We start from the raw sequence: 21,727 nt of genomic DNA on the forward strand, positions 1-21,727 counted from the left end.
GAAGAGCCCCCCGGGGCAGGAAACTCCCGGCCTCAGAGGTCAGAACCCACTTCGGGCCTTTAAAAGCCCGGGGAGGCGGGCAGAACCGGGAAGCGGCTGCGGTCCGCGCCACCCACCCCCAGCCCAGCGCCTCCCCAGGCCGCGGCGGGCGCGGGCCAATCGCGGACCCGGTTCAAAGGGCCAATCGGGGCGCGTTTTACAGGGGCCGCGGCCGGCAGGGGCGGGGCCGCGCGCGGGGCGGGGCGTGTCGCCCAACCCAGGCGTGGTGCGGCTCCGCTTGGTAACCTGCGGAGCCCCGCTAGCTAAAATGTAATTTCAGTTTGGACAAGTAAGTGACCCTCCTCTCAGTCCCACGTGTGTACCAGGGGCTTTAGCAAAAGCGCACGCTCGCAGCGCGCACGTTCTCCAACCCGAGAGCACACCGGGCCCAGGCCTCCCTCCCCTTTGCCGCAGTCGCCGCCTCCTCTTCCTCCTCTGGCCTCTGAAGTCTTAACGCCCGCGCCAGCCGAGCCTTGGCCCCCGAGACCTTGTTGAGTCCCCTGTGTCCACTCCTGGGTGAGGCGTCCGGCCCCTCAAGAGGAGGGTGGGCCTTTACTGCATCCGCAGCGCTGCCTAAGAGATGTCTAGAACCCGGGGTCCTCTCCCATCACTGCCCAGTTAACTGTTAATCCCCCCCCCCCCCCCGCCCCGCCCCGGCCACCGTATTTTAGGACATCTTCCCAGGCATGTTTTGAGTCTTTTAATTCCAGTCTGGCTGCCTAAGGCATTTTAAGGCCTGTGCTGCTTGCAGCTTTCAGCTCTCTCAGCAGCTTGTGACAATGTTTGAGGTGCAGCTTAGTTTAGGTGGTATAATGCTCCTTGGCTACAGTTATCCTGGGTAGGGAAGGCCTAGGAGTATCTTTTCATTTTTATTAATGCCCTTTCTTTCTAAGATGAACAAGATGCAAAATGGCGAATTTCCCTAATCATTGGCTATTTTCCACTAAAGCACTTCTCATGTCTTAACTAATTTCGTCTCTAATTAAACAGTCAAGTCATTTCCAAGATATGGAAGAGCAGTCGTCCTTAGCTTACTTTTTAAAATAGGACATCAGGAGGCAGGAAGTGATTATGCTTTTGAATTAAAAATCGGTAAGAAAGAAGGCAAGCCTCTTAGTTTGTAGCTTCTATATAGATGGTAGAATTTTGCTTTGTTTTGCTTGTTTTTCCCCTCCTTGCTGTGGTCCACCGAGTGTATATCCTGAAATTGTACTTTTTAAGTTGCCAGCTGGGTCTTCCAGCCTTCTGACTGTCTCCTTGTCTTCTGGGAGTCTCCTGTTAATGAGGTCCTGTGCTTGGCTTTTGACCTGGTGGCACTGGTCTGGTTCTTGGAGGGACCAGCTGAGGAAGGCCTCCTGATGGGAGGCTCAGAGGACTCTTATTAAGGATGATTGAGGGAACAGAGAGGGTGAGAAGGGCCTGGAGATTGATTTTGAGGGGGGGAGGGAAGTTGGGAGCCTCCCTGCTGGATTTGGAAGTCAGAACACGTGTATTGGGAGAAGGGAATAACCCAGAGCATGGAGATCTGTGTCTTTCTGGATAAAATTAAGAAGTTTACTGGGAGGATACTGGGCCTTCTTCCAGGCTGTGTTAGTTTTTGCTGTGGGCCTGGTCTTTTGCTGGAATCTGGTTCCCTTTCCCTAACCTTTCACTTAGTTCAAATCGCAGTTACTAGCTGGTTCTGAAACAATTTGAGAGAGTGAATCTTGCCCTTAAACTCCCAGCCAGAGTGGGACCATCCCCCCTCCCCAAAATATTTGAAATAATTATTTTACCAGAATGTATTACGGAGATTATTCAACCTTTTACCTGCTGATATTTTTATAAGGGGGAATTTAGAATCAACCCAGATGATGTCAGAGGAGGTCATCCAAACCAGCTCTTGTGTTCATTCGTTTGTTCACTAATTTGGGGATGTGTTCTGGGCCTGGCACTGTGGTAGGCTCTGGGAAAGCAAGGATGAATAAGACTTGGTCTTTGCTTTCAAGCTTTCATCCAACCTGCTTCTGTCTGGTCTGGTGAGGGAGATTATATAATAGTGAGATTAGTGCTGCAGCAAGATATAAGAAGATTCTCCTCTGTAATGCCCTATATGGGAAAAGAATCTGGAAAAGGAGTGGATATATGTATATGTGTAACTGATTCACTTTGCTGTCCACCTGAAACTAACACAACATTGTAAATCAACTATACGCCAACAAAAATTAAACAAACAAACAAAAAACAGATTCTCGGGAGCTGAGAGAAGTACAAATGGCCCAATATAAACTTTTAGGGAAAACTTCTCAGAGGAGATAATACCTAAGCTGAGTTGCAAAGCCTCGGTCTGATTGGGCTAAAGCAAGACAAAGGAAAGGGGATCATCTGACTTGAAACAGCATGGGCAAAGCTATACAAGCCTGGTGCATTGTTGATTAGTATGGGCGGACAGGAAAGGGTAAGATGGGAAATCACCAGAAAGGAGGCTGGGGAGATTGAAAAGGCCAGATCAGGGAAGGTCCGGTAGGTCAGGTCAGTCAGGTTAAGGGAGTTTGAAATGTATCTCCAGAACAAGCATCTATTGGAGTGACCCTCTCAGACTTGTGGTTTAGAAAGTTAATTCTGGCTGCAGGGTAGAGAATGAATTGGAGCAGTGAAGACTGGAGAGAGGCTATTATAATGCAGGTGAGAGATGGGTTTAGTGTAGTTGTTATGGGACTAGAGGAGGGAGATTAGGATAGAATGGTTAGGAATTAATTATTGATTGAAAGTAGAGGATGAAGAAAGACTGTAGCAGTCAAGGTACCATGGGAAAAAAGGCATTTCCCACTGGGATATTTTCGAATAGGTTTATTGAGGTATACTTGACATACAGTAAACTGTACATACATGAAGTGTCTAATTTGGGAAGTTTTGACATATGTGGTTTCATGCATGAAACCATCAACACAGTCAAGATAAAGAACATTTCTAATACCCCCAAAGATTGCTTGTGTCCCTTTCTAATCCCCCTAAGAATCAGTGAGCTGCTTTCCGTCTCTGGAGATTATTTAAATTTTTGTAGGATTTTATCTGTAGGATCATACACTGTGTATCGTGTATGTGTGGTGGCTTTTCCTAAGCATAATCCTCTTGAGATTTATCCAAGTTATGTGTGCATACATAGTTTTTTTTTTTCCTGAGTACAACTATACCATATTTAGTTTATCCATTAACCCATTGATGGATATTTGGATTATTTGCTGCTTTTTTGGCTACTGCAAATAAAGCTGATATGAATATTTGTATAAATGTACGGCCTTCATTTCTCTTAGTTAAATACTTAGAAGTGGAATGGCTAGTTCACATGGTAGGTGTATATTTAACTTTTTAAGAAATGGCCAAACTGTATTTCAAAGTGATTCCCGTTGCTCCAACTGGTGTGGTCACTTTTAAATTTTAGCTATTCTAATAGTGGAATCCTCTCGTGGGGTTCTGTTGTGCACTTCCCTAATGACTAATAATTTCAAGCTTTTTATCATGTGATTATTTACCTATATATATTGCATATATTTTCTTGGCTGAAGTGTTTATTAAATCTTTTGTCCATTTTGAAAGAATAGGCTGTTTCTTTATTGCCTTTCAAGAGGTTTTTATATTCTCATTAACAAGTTCTTTATCATAGCTGTGATTTGCAAATATTTTATCCCATCTTGTGGCTTATATTTTCATTTTCTTAAGTGTCTTTTGAAAAGCAGGGTTCTTAATTTTGATGAAGTCTAATTTATCAGTTTGTAATTTTGCTGTCTTTTGAGAATTTATTCTTTTGTGGATCATGGTTTTGGTATCTATGAAATCATTCCTAACCTGAGATCTCAAATATTTTCTCCTATTTTTTTAAGAAGTTTTATTGTTTTTATTTTACGTTAAATCCAGGATCCTTTTCATGTTAACCTGTAGAACTAGATGTGGACAACGTTTATTTTTTGCATATGGCATCCGTTGTTCACCATTTGCTAAAAGGCCTATCCTTTCTCCATTGAATTGTCTTTGTACCTTTGATCAACATCAGTTTACCATGTGTATATGTGAGCCCATTTCTGGATGTTTTATTTTTTTTTGTTGATTTCTTTGTCTATTTTAATGCTAGTACCACTTACTTTTGATGACTGTAGCTTTGTAATAAGTATTGAAGTCAGCTAGTATAAGTCCTTCAACTTTGTTCTTTTTATAAGTTCTTTTGGTTATTGTGCATCTGTTACATTTCCATATTGATTTTACAATCATTTTTTCAGTTTCAAAATAAAGGCCTGTTTAGATTTTAAGTTAAATTTCATTTAATCTATACATTAATTGGGGGGAAGAATTGACTTTTTAAATATTGAGTTTTCTGACCCATGGACAGAGTTCATTTATTTAGGTCTTTCTTAATTTTTCTCAGCAGTGTTTTTTAGCTTTCAGTAGATGGGTCTTTGTCAGGTCTGTAGGTATTTCACATTTTTTGATGCTATTATAAACAATATTGTCTTTTTAGATTTCAACTTTCAATTGTTTGTTGCTATTTGTATATCAATCATGTATCCTTGCTAAGTGACTTACTAGTTCTAATAGCTTTTTTGTAGGTACCATCAGATTCTTTATGTGATCATGTTATCTGTGAATGAAGATGGTTTTAATTCTTCCTTTCAATGAGGATGTCTTTTATTTTTCTTGTTATAGTGCACTGGTTAGAATCTCCACTCATTGTTGTGTGGAAGTAATGAGAGCAAGTGTCTTATCTTGTTCCTGATCTTAGGGAGAAACATTCATTTTTTTCATCATTGTGATGTATGATGTTAGTTGTATATTTTTTGTAGAAGCTCTTTACCAGGTTTAGGAGGTTCCATTCTATTCCATCTTTGCTGAGAGGGTTTTTGGTTTTTTGTTTTTTGTTTTTAAATGAAGGATGGGTATTGTATTTTGTCAGTTGTTTTTTTCTGCAACTATTGAGCTCTTCATTTTTCAAAGACTCTTAATATGATTAATTACATTCATTTTTTTGAATGTTAGGTTAACTTTGTATTCCTGAGATAAATCCCACTTGGCCAGGACCTATATTGTCCTTTTTATATTTTGTGGGACTCTATTTGCTAAAATTTTAAGAATATTTGCATCTGTATTAATGATGGGTATTGACATAGTTTTATTTCCTTCTATTTTAAGTTTTGTTATGAAGATAATTCTGGCTTTATAGAATGAGCAGGCAAGTATTTCCTTCTCTTCAGTTTACTGTAAGAGTTTGTGTAGAATTGCCATTATTTCTTTTCTTAAATGTCTGGTAAAATTCATCAGTGAAGCTGTTTGGGCTTTGAGTTTTTTTATGGAGGAGATGGAGAAGTCAATTGATTAAATAATATGACTATTCAGATTATCTGTTTCTCCTTGAGTGAGGTTTGATAGTTTGTGTATTTCAAGGAATTTGTACATATCATCTATGTTGCTAATAATATCTGCTTATTATAATTTTAATATTTATAGAATCTGTTGTAATTTCATCTCCCTAATTCCTAATACTGGTTATTTGTCTCTTTTCTCTTTATTTTCCTGATCATTCTGGCCAGAAATTTATTAATATTATTGATCTTCTTAAAGAGCTAGCTTTTGGTTTCATTTATTTTCTTTATTGTTTTTCTTTAACTTATTGATTTCTGCTCTAAAATTTATTATTTCCTTTCTTCTGCTAACTTTGGGTTCCTCTTACTCATTTCTTTCTAATTTATTAAGGTGGAAATTAAGGTCATTTACTTGAGACTTCTTTTTTAAGATAGGCATCTGATGCTGTAAATTTCTAAGTACTGCTTCAACTGCATCCCACAACTTTGGCTGTTTTTATTTTCATTCGGTGAGTATACCTTCTAGTTGTTTTTAATGTCTTTTTGATCTGTGGTTATATAGAAGTGTTTTATTAAGTTTCCAAATATTTAAGGATGTTCCACATGTCTATTATTGATTTATAATTTAATTCCATTGTAGTCATAGAAAGTACTTTGTATAACTTGAATCCTTTTAACTTTTTGAGACTTGTTTCATGGCCCAGAACGTGGTCTGTCTTGGTAAATGTTCCATGTGCACTTGAAAAGAATGTGTAGTCTGATCTTGTTGGGTAGAGTGCCTTTTACATGTCAATTAGGCAGCTTTATTGACTACTCTTATGTATCATATACTTTGTTTTTGTGTCTACCTGTTCTACCAGTTATTGAGAATGGCATATTTAATTCTCTCATGATAATTGTAGACATGTGCATTTCTCCTTGCAGTTCTATCAGATTTTGCTTTATGTATTCTGATGCTCTGTTATTAGGTACATTAATATTTAGGATTTTTAGGTCATCTTGGTGAATAATTCCCTTTATTATTTCATAATTTCTGATGATATATTTTGCTCTGACATCTACTTTATTATTCATGATATTTTTGCTCTAAAATCTACTTAGTGTTATACTAATAATAGCAAACTCCAGCTTTCTTTTGATTGCTCTTTTGTGGTATATCTTTTTCCTCCTTCTCCTCTTAACCTATTTATCTCTTTATATTTAAAGTGGGCTTCTTATAGGCAGCATATAGTTAGACTGGGTAACAAAGCAAGGCCTGACAATCTCTGCCTTTTAATTAGGGTGTTTAGACTATATATGATGTAATTCATATGGTTTGTTTTAAACATATCATCTTGCTTTTTTTTCTTTTCCATTTGTTCCATCTGTTTTTTGTTCTCTTTTCTCTTTATGCTGCCCTTTGGATTATTTACTTTTTTTTTAGTTCCATTTTTTCCTCCTTTATTGGCTAATTAGGCATATCATTTTTTCAGATATTATTTTACTGGTTGCTTTAAGGTTTATAGTATACATCTTTAGTTTATCAGAGTCAACTTTCAAGTGATATTGTACCACTTCACCTGTAATATAAAACCATATAACAATGTATTTCTAATTCTTGCCCCATAGCCTTTGTGCTACTGCTATTTTAGGCTGTACATTTTACTTCTTTGTGTATGTTTAAATCCTACAGTACATGGTTATTATTTTAGTTTTAAGCAGTTGTCTTTTTAAGATATTCAAAAAAGTTTTAAAGTCTGTATATGTACCCACATAATTACCTTTATGGTCTTTCTTCCACTTTATGGATCTAAGTTTCTATGGATATTGTTTTTGCCACTTCTTGTGGTGCAGCTCTGCTGGTGCTGAATTCTGGTATGTCATCTTTGGAGTGTCTAATAAAGTCTTTATTTCAGCTTCAGTTTTGAAATTCTAGATATAAAATTTTTTCTTTTAGTCCTTCAAATATCTCGCTCTGCTGTCCCATAGCTTGCATTATTTCTGATAAGAAATCTATTGCCATTCTCATTTTTTTTCTTTTTTTGCATAATCTGCCACCCCCCACCCTGACTGCTTTTAAAATTTTCTCTGTCATTGGTTTTGAACAATTTGATTATGATGTTTCTTGGTTTAGTTTTTTTTTATATATATATATATTCTTGTGCTTGGGATTCATTGATATTCTTGAATACATGGGTTTATAATTTTCATCAAAGTTGGAAAATTTGTATCCATTATGTCTCATGTTTCTCCTGATCCCTTCTTTGTTCTCTACTTCAGGTATTCACATTTCACGTATATTAGGCTGCTTGAAGTTTTTCCACAGCTCACCGATGCTCTGTTTATTTTTTAAAAAATCTTTTTTCTCTCTGCTGTGTTTTAGATAGTTTCTGTTACTATCTTGAAGGTCACTAATCTTTTCTTCTGTGTTATCTAACCTCATGTAGTCGACTTTTCATCTCAGGCATTTCTAGAATTTCAACTTGAGTCTTTTTAAAAATCTTCCATGTCTGAACTTTTATGTTCACTCTTTCCTTTAGCTTTTTGAACATTTGAAATTCAGGTATGATAGCTGTTTTAATATCTGTGTCTACTAATTCTGTCAAATGTGTCAATTCTAGGTCAGTGTCCATCAACTTCTGATTTTAGGTAGTATTTTTCTGTTTCGTTGCATGCCTGGTAGTTTTTGATTGAATACCAGACATTATGTATTTTGCTTTGTTCAATGCTAGGTATTTTTGTATTTCTATAAATACACTTGAGCTTTGTTTTGTGGCATGTATAAGTTATTTAGAAACAGTCTGATACTTTTGAGTATTGCTTTAAGCTTTGTTGAGTAGGGCTGATTCTTCTTCACTGCTGAGGTAAAATTCTTCTGTGTACTCTACCCCATGCCTTGTTAATTATGAGGTTTTCCACAGGGACTGGTGTGAATAGGCACTACTCATGGCCCTTTGTGAAGTCCACTGATTGCTCACTGTAACCCTTTTGAGTGCTTCTGGCTCAGATAGTTTCCTCACATACACACAGTGACTGGTACTCTCCCGAATACTGGAGGAGCACATCCTCCTCAGCAGCTCTCTCCTGTCTTGTACTTTGCCTCAAGAATTCTAGCCTCCTTATTCTCCACAGACTCCTAGCTCTGGCTCCTCAGTTAGGGAAACTGGGGGACTTGGTGTGGATTTCTTCTTCCTGTGTCCTGATCCTGGGCATTAAGCTCGAGCAATTTCAGGATACCTCATTTTTTCCCTCTCTCTCTGAGCTCCCTGTATTTTGTTACCTGATGTCCAGTGTCTTGAGAACCTTTGTTTTGGTATTCACTATTTTAGTTGTTTTAGGTGGGAAGGTAAATATGGTGCCTGTTACTCCATCTTGGCTAGAAATGGAGGTCATCACCTGGAATTTTGAAGACAATTTAAAAAGGGACTATTCGAGGTTGTGAGGAAGTGATTTTGAGGTACCCAGCACTTTTACTGCTTGAGGACTGAAAGGGCACAGTGAAGGAAGTATATCAGAAGGCAACGTAAGACACCCTTGGATTTGCATAATTTAAATAAAGGAACTATTTAGAAAGATGTGGGCAGAGTGCATTCCTCAGGCTAATCATAGGGTTGTTATATCCCTCTACTTACGTGGGAAGGAGTGGTTTCCAGAACTCGAAAGGAGAAATCCCATGGAGAAGGCTGCCTTGAGAGAATCTGTTATTTTAGTTAAAGAGATGCAGCTAGTTTGAGGCAACCCTAGAGGAAGGGAACCCTGACGTTACTTTCCTTCCTCCTCCAAGGCTTCTGCTAGTGTTTTCCACGGGCAAACTCAACTAGCTGACAAAGGGTTAGAGAGCCTTAGAGATCAGACTGTAATCCCCAGGATACAAGGTGGGCAGAGAAGGATTGAGTATGTAGTGGGAGAGGGGAGTAAACTGAGAATAACCTGCACAGAGAGTCAGTGATAACCACTAGATTCCTGACTACAATGTCAGGGTGGTTGGTGGTGCCACTCGGTGGGAAAAAAGAGAAGGGATAGTATGTTTGAGAGAAGTAGGTTTGACACGTGAGGGAAAATGATAAGATTCTTTCCCAAACTAGGCATACTTTCCCCTGGAGGTCCTATAACCCCTTCATCATCTTAAATTATTTATAAAGGCCTTATCAACGTGAATGGAAAGTGAAGCAGAGTTCATACAGCAGGTATATATACAGTGATGCGTGTGTGGTCTGGGTTTAGGGAGTATGGGAAAATAAAGTACAACTCATTCAGGCTAAATGTAAGTGTTGCCAGTCCCTTGGGCAAACACTGAAATCTGTTGCAGACCAGGCTGAGAGCTGAGTATCTTGAATCCTGCTAAACTGGCCATGGGATGAGGAGATTAAGAAAGGACTCAGTTACTGATCGGTTATGGGGTATGAAAGTTGAGAAGGCAAATTATAAAATCAAGCATGATATATATACACGAAACTCAATGTAGTTTACCAGATTCTGAGACTGTAGAATTATGTGGCCAGCTTTGATATTAGAGTGTGGCTGTTGCATCGGGGGGCCTCCAGGAAGGTAAAGAAGACCTACTGTGTGCTCATTGTAGGCTACTAGCCCAGCTTCCCTCATCTCCACACAGTGTCACGTGGGACCATGGGTGACTGAAGATCATTCTAGTTAAACGTACCAAGTGCCCCATACCCCTTCTTCCTCCCTTTTTATTTTAGGAAAAGCAATGTTATGGAGGAGCAGTTATATGAACTAGAACTAGAAGTATATAGCAGAGGAAAGCAAACTCAAGAGGAGATTGTGAGTGATCTTTTTTTTTTAATAAATTTATTTATTTATTTATTTATTTATTTATTTAATTAGCTGTGCTGGGTCTTTTTTGCTGTGAGTGGGCTTTCTTTTAATTGCAGTGAGTGGGGGCTACTCTTCATTGTGGTGCGCACGATCCTCATTACCATGGCTTCTCTTGTTGTGGAGCCCGGGCTCTAGGTGTGTGGGCTTCAGTAGTTGTGGCACATGGGCTCAACAGCTGTGGCTCATGGGCTCTAAAGCGCAGGCTCAATAGTTGTGGCGCAGGGGCTTAGTTGCTCTGCTGCGTGTGGGATCTTCCTGGAGCAGGGATCAAACCCATGTGGGATCTTCCTGGAGCAGGAGTCGAACCTGTGTCCCCTGCATTGGCGGGCAGATTTTTAACCACTGTGCCACCTAGGAATCCCCTGTGAGTGATTTTAAACGTTTAAAGGGAAAGCTCATCTAAAAGAGATTAGGTGGTTTGGATGATCCCATGGGACAGCAATGAGGACTGGAGGGTGGAAACCACGTAAAACAGAATTCAACTTGGTACGAGGATCTTTCTTATTATTACAGTAATAGATGTGTATTGTGAAAATTCAAACAGCATGGAGAGGGGAACTTAATAATTGTCCTCTGAGCTTCCACTGCACTTCTTTTCCCCAGGTGTCACTGCAGTAAGCAGCCTTTTGCATATTCTTCCTGAAGTTTTGTATGTTAGGTCTTTATGCAGTACAGTGGTTCCCAAATTTTACATCTGTCAGGGTTGCCTGACAGATGTGAGCTGCACTCCCCAGCGTTTCTGAATCAGTAGCTCTGGGCTGCAGCCTGAGAATTTGCATTTCTGATATGTTCCCTGGTGATGTTGTTGCTGCTCCTCTGGAGATCACAGTTTGAGAACCACTGATGCTCGTTCCTCTTTTTACAGAGTTACTACAAATGCGGTCATACTGTAGTGTCTAAAAACTTGCTCATTTACTTAATAACATATAATTAGCAATTTTCTTTAGCTCCTTCTCATTGTTTTTAGCAGCTGCATCTGTATCAATTTTAGCAAGTCCTCTGTAAATAGACACTGAATTTGTTTCCAGGGCTTTTGTGAGTGTTGCCCTTGCCTTAAACAAAAAAATAGTCAAAATGGACATTTTTGTATATATCTTTTAGATGAGCCAATCTTAAATTCTTAGATAAATTCTTAGAAGTTCAACTCTTGGGTGAAAGGGTAGATTTTGAAAACAGAAAGGAGGTTAAACCAATTATTCACCCGCTAAAAGTATCTGAAACTGCCTATTTCCCCAAACTCTTGCCAAAGATGAGTATTAGCATTTTCACTTTCTGCCCATTTTTAGGGTGTAAGATTATATCTCAGTATTGTTTTGATTTGCATTTCCCTCCACTATTAGTGAGGCTAAAGGCTCGCATGTATGCATTGTATTTCTCCTGTGAACTGCAAGTTTGTATTTTTTGCATCAGAGGAAGAGAGAACAGTATGAACAAAGGCGTCGAACCTTCATTTGAGGGATGGCTAATAGCTTTGTAGATTTGGAGTTTTAGGGGTTGCCATCAGGGAGGAGGTAGGGAGGTAAGGTTAGAGGTTCAGACAGGAGCCAGAGCTTCGAGGTCCTTGTAGGCCAAATAAAGAACTTGGGCTTTACTTGGGGCAGAAGCAGCATGGATGGTGTTTAAGCTTACACTGCAGCTCTGGTAATTTTAACAGGGCGTGTTTCTGGAAAGGCATAACTGTCCAATAATCTTCCAATAACTCATTCTTTAGGCCTTTCACCTTGGGCCTTAAAGCCACCTGGCCATTCTTCATAAACAGGTAAAGGCGAGAACAGACCAGAGACCTCAGCCAGCTTCAGGCTGGGCACTGTCTTCAAGAGAGGAGTTTTGCAAGATAATACAGGAATTGGATTTTGTTGCTCTACCTAGTACAGTACTGCCCTGAGCCCTTCCTGAATTTGCCAACATCTGACAGCCATCATTAAGGTTGGTGGGTTCTTCTGTTGTTTTTATTTGAGTGGCTTCCTGGGAAAAGCAGTGGATTTTGGTCAGTATGCTAATGATAATGACATTGCTTTGAAGGTCTGATTAGTTCTGTAGAATATCATTTTATAGTTAATTATGTCAACAAATCAACAGCAGCCTCTTGGAGAAGAAAGAGACAGAGGGAAAGAAACTACATATGTATTTAAATTGTTCGGAACTCTAAAAGAGAGGTAGGAATTCACGTATTACAAAGTAGAGTCCACTTAATAATAAATCGCTGTTTGCCTGTAATTTCCCGTAATGTGTGTAACTTTGTAACTGGCTTATTGAGGTTAAACTATAATAACCTTGTGTTTAGAATCAGGACACAAACCCTTGCTCTCTCTGCATTTGTTCTGCCATTTTTCTGCTTCCAGGGTCCTGACGTGAGAGTAAGAGGCCATCAGATTCAGGCTTTGGCTTTTAGTGAACTCAGGATGTAAGCTGGGTTAAAGAAAGACAGGCCTCATCTTTCTTCTCCCCTCCATGCAGGTGTGTGTGGAAGTGGGGTTCTGAATCAAGGAAGATGATTGACCTGGAAGGGGGTACAGTACTTCACACAGAAGCAAGACTTGCTGATGGTATTTCTAGAACTCTCTAGGGATGGAGAGTTTTTAGAGGCTTTTTATTTCAAAAGGTATTTGACTATTTATATATTAATAATTTCCCCCTTCCTCACAGCCTAGGAATTCCCCTATTACTGCATGACACACGCTGTACTTCTCTCTAGGTAGAAGGAAGTAGGGGGCAGAACATTCTCAGTTAGTATCTAATGTTTCTCACAGTAGCATTTATAGTAACATAGGTGGTCGTCATTAATCAGAGCATGGAGGAGGCATTTCTGATGGTTAAGTGTCTGAAAAGTTTTCACAGGATGAACAGACTTGGAATTGTGTTCTGAGTGTGTCCAGGATGAAAGCAACTTGGTTGGAGGGGAAAGCCAAGTCATTTTAGGGATGGGTAAGAGTCCTGCTCTTCTTTAGACAAACCTGAATTTGGATACATCCTTCTTCCTCTATGGGCTTTGTGACCATCCACTGAATATTGCTCCTTTCAGGATTTCAGTGTCCTCTCCTGTCAATGAGGGAAGGGTGGGTGTCATAAATGTGGGTTCCCCTCTCCCCTTCTCTGCAAAGAGAATAGCTTGGTAGGGTGTCATGAAGGACTTGGAAGGCATTGTAACAAGTCAGGAATCGCTGTATTGGCTCACACGTGTTGAAGAGGAGAGAGTAAGCAAGGTTTTAAGGAAGAGGATATGGGAGATTCAAAGTTTCATTCGCTCTCAGGCGGTGTTTGTTTTTGGAGTTTGGGGATGTCATTTGATACATCAGATTTTCTGTCCATGATTTCATTAGGGCCTGAACTGTGCATTTGGCCTCAACAGGGTTGGGGTTTGTATTTTCTTTGAGTCAGCTCTTGTGCCGTCGCCTGTGTGGCTCTTGGAGCGTGGTAGGTTTTGGCCTCAGTGTTGATCCCTGTGGCCGCCACATGGTGAGGCAGGCATGAGGATTTGGTGAGTTTTGCCTTTCTGCCTGTTGGAATCCAACTTTGAATTTTAAAGGACAGCTAGCCGTTCTTCTGTCTGATTTAATACTCTACCCCTCCTCAGTCACCTCGTATTTGTCCTTAAAAATGGGCTCAGTCCAAAGCATGAAGATCCTCAACATCCTGAAAAATACAGGGTTTCTGATCCAGTGGTTGGAGTGGCGATGAGGACAATAAACTGGTACTTCTTTCACCAGCTAACGTCTCTGTGTTCCGCAGAGAAAGGTGGAGTTGGAATAAGATGCTTGGCCTCAGGAGTATAGCTGAGATTCCGGGGGCCACGTGGAGCCGCCTCACCGCCATGTGCAGTATTGGCAGGCACATTAGGTTGAGCTTGAAGCACGTAAATGAGGCATAACTTGAGGCATCACTGTTTGACTTTGAAACATCAGATTCTTACATTAAATGGTCAACTCTTTAAAATGAGAAATGATACATCTTTCAGCTCCCTATTCCTAATGTTCTGGCGCAGAGAAAGCACCTAACATTTGTTTACTGGAATTTGTGCTGTGAGACATGGTAAGAATACGTAGGTTTAGAACATGCATAGTAAACAATTGCAGATGTCCAGAGGTGATTTGGTGGTAAAAGGGAAAGTTGGCACATATTAATAGTCCTAATAATTGCTGCCGTTTACTGAGCGTTTATCACACATCAGGCACTGTGCTGGGCACCTGGGTTATGTAATCCTAGTTAATCGTTCAAAGAATACAATGGGATTGGAGCTGCAGGAGACAGCCTTTCACTTTAAGATAAGTACCTATCAAGAGGCTATACTTTTCCCCCATGTGTATTTTTGGTCAAGCCAGTGGAGAACCAGATACAATTGCCAGATTAGCACTTTCCTACCCATCCCGAACTTTCTCTGCATCTTAGAGTGTGTACGAGTTGTTTAAAGCGGTATTTAGTTCTTTCTGTTAAGGAGACTAAAGGGGACCAGCGTACTCATTGCTTATCTTTTTTTCTTCCCAACTGCCTGATTGCAATATAACTAAATAAAAAAAAAAAAAAAATTGTGTGGGACTCGTGTACCTGACCTCCCAGCCAAGACCAAAGATCAAAGTCGAGAGAGGCTAGAGCTCCCTCCCAGATCCCTGGGACGCTGTATCTGCAGACACTGTCCCCAAATTAGTCCTGGAGGAGTGGCCCTTTAAGAAATAGGACTGCAGGTAAGCTCTTCCACTCTGGAGCGATGTAGTCTTAGGAAACAATGGTATTGGTGAAAAGAAGGAGGAAAATCTAAGAGAACAACCTCCAGAGGTTGATTTTCAGCACGGGGCTTGAGCATGACCCCGTCTTAGAATCGCTGGGATGGTCGTGCAGAGAGCAGCTTCCCGTGGTCATGACCCTCTTGCCTTTTCTCACACCGCAGTTTGCACATTTGTTGAAGAATCAGCTGTGAAGCCTGTGGTTTCCTGTGGCACATTTCTAATAATATTTGTACAGGCTATTATTTAATGAACCGCATAAATGTTTATCATAAGAGCAGTCTTTTGATCGTGAATAAGGGGCTGAGGACTTGGCTGGAGGCTGTTCCTGCCCTTCAGAGCCTCCTATAGACTGAGAAGTTAGGTGAGGCTCAGGACATGTGTGCAGCCAGCTTGAATTTCTCTCCGTAGCTTTTCTTTCTCTTGGCCTTCACAGTCTATGTCCTTATTTTTCTGTCTGACCAGCCTCCCCACATTCCCTATTAGTTGTTTTTCTTTGTAGAGAATTTATCTCTGCCTTGAAATGAATGAAATGGGACCGATGTTCTGACTCTTGTCATTCACAAATCGGGCTCTGGAGCAACACCGTCCTGGCCTGGAATCCCGGCTCTTCTGATTTTGTGCTCTGTGACCTTAATAGCTTTATTGCTGAGAACCTCAATTTCCTGAACTGGAAAGTGGGCTCATAGTGCCTACCTCACAGGGTTGTCACAAATGAAATCACAAAATCAGGTGGGCGATTTGCAGAGCAGAGCTTAATAAATGCTAATTGTTGCTGCCTTTGTTATTGATATTGTTACTGAAGAATTTATTGAAGGATTCCATTTTCACTTTTAGTCTGGTGTGTGGAAAGAGCCCTAAACCTGTCTTAAGAGGCCAGGGTTCAAATGCAGGTGCTGCTGTTGTTTACTGTTTGTGTGACTCAGGGCAAATTTCCCCATCCCACCAAGGTATAAAATGGTGATTGGTTTACCAGCTTGATTGGGTTTCAGTGGGAAGACACGAACGAACCTATGAAAGTGCCAGGCATGCAGGAGGATCCTAATCCTTTTAAAAAAAAAACAAATTAGGAAAGGGAATAATGTATTCCATTTTGCAGTTACTTTATTTTTTGAGGCCAAGAGGAACTGGAATACAATTTGGAGTCTAGGACACAGCAGAGAGTACCTGTGACCCAGGAACAAAGGGCACAGAAGGGGGAGACAAGGAGTCTGAGTTGCAGAAAATCCTCTGGCAGAGTTTTTATAACTCACAGGGTCAAGTTTCAGGGAAGCTGCCTGAGGGCTTGAACTTCTCTGCTTCCCTGCTTTCAGGGTCCAAGTGTGGAAACAATCATAAAGAGGTCACTTTAAACTATAGTAATGGGAAGCATGGTGAACCTGAAATACTTCATTAGGCTCTATTTCTTACAAAAACATGAACTGGGGCGGTGTGTGCGAACGATGCAGGGAGGGTGTGATGCCCTTGTTCCCGTGGGGTTGACTCTCTTCCTGACTGATGTCTCGGTCATATGGTCTAGAAATGGGTAGTTTGCCAGAGAGAGGCCGCGTGGTGTTGGGGAAACGTCAGTCTCTGAAGGTGGGCAACCTGAGTTCTGCGTTAGCCAGTGGTAGACAGAGTAGGCAGGGATATCTAGCAGAGTCCTTGGCAAATAGGCCTTTAATAAATGGAGAGTATCAGGCAGTATGGCATCCTGAGAACAGTTAGGGGTTTGGGAGCCAGAGGGAATGAGATTGCTCTCACCTCTGTCACTTGCTAGTTAGATGACATACTGGAGCAAGTTACTTGACTAGTCTAGGACTTGTTTTCCTCATCAGTAAAATGGGGATGGTAACAGTAATTATCTGCAAGAGTCGATGTCAGGATAAAAAGTAGATTAAAAATGTAAGCAAGGACTTCCTAGGTGGCGCAGTGGTAAAGAATCCGCCTGCCGATGCAGGGGACGATGGGTTCGAGCCCTGCGCTGGGAAGATTCCACATGCCGTGGAGCAACTAAGCCCGTGCACCACAACTATTGAGCCTGTGCTCTAGAGCCCGTGAGCCACAACTACTGAGCCCATGTGCTGCAACTATTGAAGCCCATGCACCTAGGGCCCGTGTTCCACAACAAGAGAAGCCACTACAATGAGGAGCCTGTGCACCACAATGAAGAGTAGCCCCCTCTCTCAGCAACTAGAGAAAGCCCGTGTGCAAAGACCCAACGCAGCCAATGAATAAATAAAATAAATAAATAAATAAATACATTTATTTAAAAAAAAAAAATGTAAGCAAGCTGCTTATTTAGCAAAGCATCGGATTCATGGTAAATTTGTACCTTTTATTGTTTCCCGAAGGGTAGGTTTTAAAGGTGTCCACTGAATCCCAGAGACTTAGTGAGTTCGTGCTATGTGCCAGGCACTGGGCTGGCACTAGGGATACAGCTGTGGTTCAGGCAACACTGGAATTAACTGTCTAATGGCAAAGCTCCGCTCTCCATGTGAGTTGGGGGGAGGTTCCCCCGAAGGATGGGCTCTTTCCTGTCTAGCCAAGAGATGGGTCCAAAACCCACAGCTGGAGTAAGCCCTGAGTCAGCTGCAGAGTGGGACTCTGCCTCTTTGGATTTTACTGGAAATAAATCAGGATGTCTGGGTGGGGGGTGGTAAGATGAGGAATTCCCTGCAGAGGAAGACAGAGAGTCCAAACTGAGGGAACCAGGCCTGAGGAGCTGGGCCAGCCCCCTGGGGGACTGTTTTGTCACTGGGGCTGGAAGGAATAGAGAGAAGCCTGGATGATGGCTGGCCAGGTCTGTGTAAACCAGAATGTTTGTTTAGATTCTTCATTTCCTATTTTTTTCCCTTTGTTTCTCCCTGCAGTGTTTAGAATAATAGTCTTGGAAAGTTCTAGCCAAGGACAGAGAGTTGTTGGCTTGTCAGGATCAGTGTTGGGGAGCAGCATCCCTGGGCCCTTCCAAGTGGTGACTGTGGGAAGCTGAGAGAGGGAATCCTAAGTGCAGCACTAGGATGTGTATGTGGTCAGTTGGGGGAGTTGGAACAGCTAGCCTGGTCAGTATTCCTCCTCTTTACAGAGAAAGAAACCAAGGAAGATCTGGGCCATGGCATTGTCCTGTTTTGTCCTTCACTGTATCCTCAGCTCTTAGCAGGGTGCCTGGTGCCTGCCACAATCTGCATTTCTTCGAATATCAGTCGCTGATTGCAAGATGCATCATTTCATGTCCCACTGACAAGGAAAGAACATGCTAGTGAGCAATTGTAAGATGCCATTGATGAGAGTTGCTGATTTTGGAGAAGCTAAATGTGAAAAAAATGAATGTCTTAGAATTAATAAAATATGGTTGTAAGCATCCAGTAAATGTGTTAATTGGATGAATGAAGCACACAGAAATTAGAATCAAGGCAAAACACGAGTGCAGATAAGTATAAGCCTAGGAATCCAAACTATTAAAGCATGAACCTGTTCATCCTGTTTTCTGTGTATTCACGAATTTAGGTGTTCATTCCATAAACATTTATTTAAAATCAGTTATGGGGCTTCCTAGGTGGCGCAGTGGTTGAGAATCTGCCTGCCAATGCAGGGGACACGGGTTTGATCCCTGCTCCAGGAAGATCCCACATGCCACGGAACAGCTGGGCCCATGCGCCACAACTATTGAGCCTGTGCTTTAGAGCCCGTGAGCCACAGCTATTGAGCCCATGTGCTGTGGCTACTGAAGCCCAAGTACCTAGAGCCTGTGCTACGCAACAAGAGAAGCCACGGCAATGAGGAGCCGTAGGGCCACAACAAAGAGTAGCCTCCACTCGCCGCAACTAAAAAAAAAATAAATAAAATAAAATCAGTTATGTACCAGACACTGTACTGGTTTGGTGATAGAGAAACTGTAGGAGCTGGGGATACGGAAATTAATCAGTTCCTTTCTTTGGGTTCAGGCCAGTAAGGGAGAGAGACACAGAAAAAAGATTCACAGAGTGGTAAGTTTTAAAAGAAAATAGGGACACGGTATTCTGGTGGCACCAAGGGATGGTGGGAGGCAAGGAAGTCTTCCCTGAAGAGGTGGTAGTTGAGCTGGATTTTAAAATGAAAGTCCATGGTCAGCAGGCACACAAGAGAGGAAGGAGGCAGGAAGGGGAGAGCAAGTATGAACTGGAGACGGTCCTGTAGCAGTGCAGTGCACACAAGAAGCTGCACGGGGTTCAGGATGTCTGGAGCTTGGTGTGAGAATGCGCAGGATTCAGTAGATGTGGCTGGACAGGAGGCAGAGGGCAGCTCCTGCAGGGCCTCAGCCAATGGTTGCCAGCCATCCTGCGTCCTGAGGAAGGACCCAGAAGAGGGACTGCTCGGGGGAGGGTAGAGGGCCAGTCTAGAGTGATCTTTGCTTGAAACAGAGCAGCTCTGCTTTGATCTGTTTTATTTCAATTTCCTTTGAGTAACGGCTGAAAGAAAAGGAATTCTTGTTGAATGCTTAAAGGAATGCATGGTTTGAAAACTGGTCATGTGGTCAGTGGAGGAGATGAGAAGGCACTTAGGCTGGAGCCTGAGAGTTCTTCTCTGACGCTCAGACGAGGGTGGCACATGTTCTCACTCTAGCTTCCCCATCGGCCTCTCCACCTGCCCGTGAACCAAAGGGGGCCGCATGCCCTTGGGAGGTCATTGTGATCAAGTCAGAAGCCATCACTTCTAATGAAGCTGTTTTTTACTGGGATAAATACCCAGGAAGCTGTAACAGAAAATCTGCTGGCTGTCTTTGCTGTAGAATTCCCAAGGGTGACCTTGCCAAGGAAACGTTACCTTTTTGAAGTGGAAGGGCACAGAACGCTGCTGCGGTTGAAATTAGACTCTGGGCGCTGAGGCTGCCCCGAGCTCACCTGGAGAATTGTAGCATGTTCAGCAGCACGGGTGTCTTGGGGGCTTGTTCGTATTCTTTAAAAGGCCAGTCTGGAAAGTGAAAGCCTCTGTGCTGTGTCTGTGTCGTGGGGGCTAATCTGACCAAAGGGACTCAGAGCGGCAATGAAGGCCAAGGAATTCCTGAGTGTTCTCTGGTCAGATTTCCTTGTAACTCACAAGGGGTCTGTAAAGAAAACAGATTGTCTAACAAATTCCTGATCCTGTCTCCCTCGAGGCTCCTTGCCAGTTCCCAGTCACTTCATGACACGGCTGCAGTATGTTTGCCTCTTCTCCAAACCTGTGCTGCAAGCTGTTGAGAAGGAAAGTAAAGAGCATGAGACCCATCTCTGGGACTGTGGGTCCAGGCTGCTCTTGAGTGGTGCTGGCTGTATCTCTTAACTTCTCAGAGACCTATTTGCCCATCAGTATAATATACGTCATTGTAAAAACATGCATTTGCTGTTCTTAAGTGTGTGGACCTAGCATTAAGAGAAAAGTTATGCATCTCTTGGAGTCTCATCCTAGTTACCTGTAAAATACACATTTAAATATACTCACTTTCAGGGGGAGAGGGAAATTGGATGAAGGCAGTCAAAAGGTACAGACTTCCAGTTATAAGATAAATAAATACTAGGGATATAATGTACAACATGATAAATATAATAAATACTGCTATATTTACATATGAATGTTGTTAAGAGAGTAAATCCTAAGAGACCTCATCACACAAATTGTTTTCTAGTTCTTTACTTTTGTATCTGTATGAGATGATGGATATTCACTGAACATATTGTGATAATCGTTTCCTTATGTAAGCCAAATCATTATGCTGTACACCTTAAACTTATAAGTGCTGTATGTCAATTATATCTCAATAAAACTGGAAGAAAAAAGTAGACTCACCTTGTAGAGTTGTAGTGAGGAGTAGAGGGGATGTATGTACTTTTTACAGTGCTTGCTGGCATGTAAAAGGTGTTCAGTAGATAGGTTTTTTTTTTTAACTGTTTTTTTTTAATTGGAGTATAATTGCTTTACAATGTTGCGCAAATTTCTGCTGTACAATGAAGTGAGTTAGCTATATGTATATATATTTCCCCTCCCTCTGGCCCTCCCTCCCCTGCCCACATCCCACCCATCTAGGTCATCACAGAGCACCGAGCTGAGCTCCCTGTACTATACAGCAGGTTCCCACTAGCTATCTATTTTACACGTGATAATGTATTTATGTCAGTTTCCCAATTCATCCCACCCTCCCCTTCCCCCGCTGTGTCCACATGTCCGTTCTCTACTTCTGCGTTTCTATTACTGTCCAGCAAATAGGTTCATCTGTACCATTTTTCTAGATTCCACATGTATGCGTTAACATACAGTATTTGTTTTTCTCTTTCTGACTTACTTCACTCTGTATGACAGACTCTAGGTCCATCTATACCTCTACAAATGACCCAATTTCATTTCTTTTTATGGCTGAGTAATATTGCATTATATATATGTACCACATCTTTATCCATTCATCTGTCGATGGGCATTTAGGTTGCTTCCATATCCTGGCTATTGTAAAAATAGTGCTGCAGTGAACATTGGGATGCATGTATCTCTTTGAATTGTGGTTTTCTTAGGGTATATGCTCAGTAGTGGGATTGCTGGGTCATGTGGTAGTTCTATTTTCAGTTTTTTAAGGAACCTCTATACTGTTCTCCACAGCGGCTGTATCATTTTACATTCCCACCAACACTGCAAGAAGGTTCACTTTCCAGCATTTACTGTTTGTAGATTTTTTGATGATGGCCATTCTGACCAGCGTGAGGTGATACCTCATTGTAGTTTTGGTCTCCATTTCTCTAATGATTAGTGATGTTGAGCAGCTTTTCATGTGCCTCTTGGCCATCTGTATGTTTTCTTTGTTGAAATATCTATTTAGGTCTTCTGCCCATTTTTTGATTGGGT

At 41.6% G+C, this 21,727-nt stretch overlaps 1 protein-coding gene across 3 annotated transcripts in view; it reads left to right on the top strand.

The window, feature by feature from the left end:
- The first annotated feature begins 255 nt into the window (after nucleotides 1-255).
- FGGY (FGGY carbohydrate kinase domain containing) overlaps nucleotides 256-21,727 on the top strand; it is a 420,251-nt gene continuing 398,779 nt past the window's right edge. The window contains exon 1 of one of the 3 annotated variants that reach the window (XM_057712523.1): nucleotides 256-328. The gene's annotated coding sequence lies outside the window, so the exon portion shown is untranslated. Of the gene's footprint in view, nucleotides 329-408; nucleotides 556-14,771; nucleotides 14,864-21,727 lie in introns of those variants that run through there. The other 2 variants (XM_057712514.1, XM_057712532.1) reach the window with 2 other exon arrangements.

Source organism: Hippopotamus amphibius, chromosome 1 (assembly GCF_030028045.1).
Source record: "Hippopotamus amphibius kiboko isolate mHipAmp2 chromosome 1, mHipAmp2.hap2, whole genome shotgun sequence".
NCBI lineage: Eukaryota > Metazoa > Chordata > Mammalia > Artiodactyla > Hippopotamidae > Hippopotamus > Hippopotamus amphibius.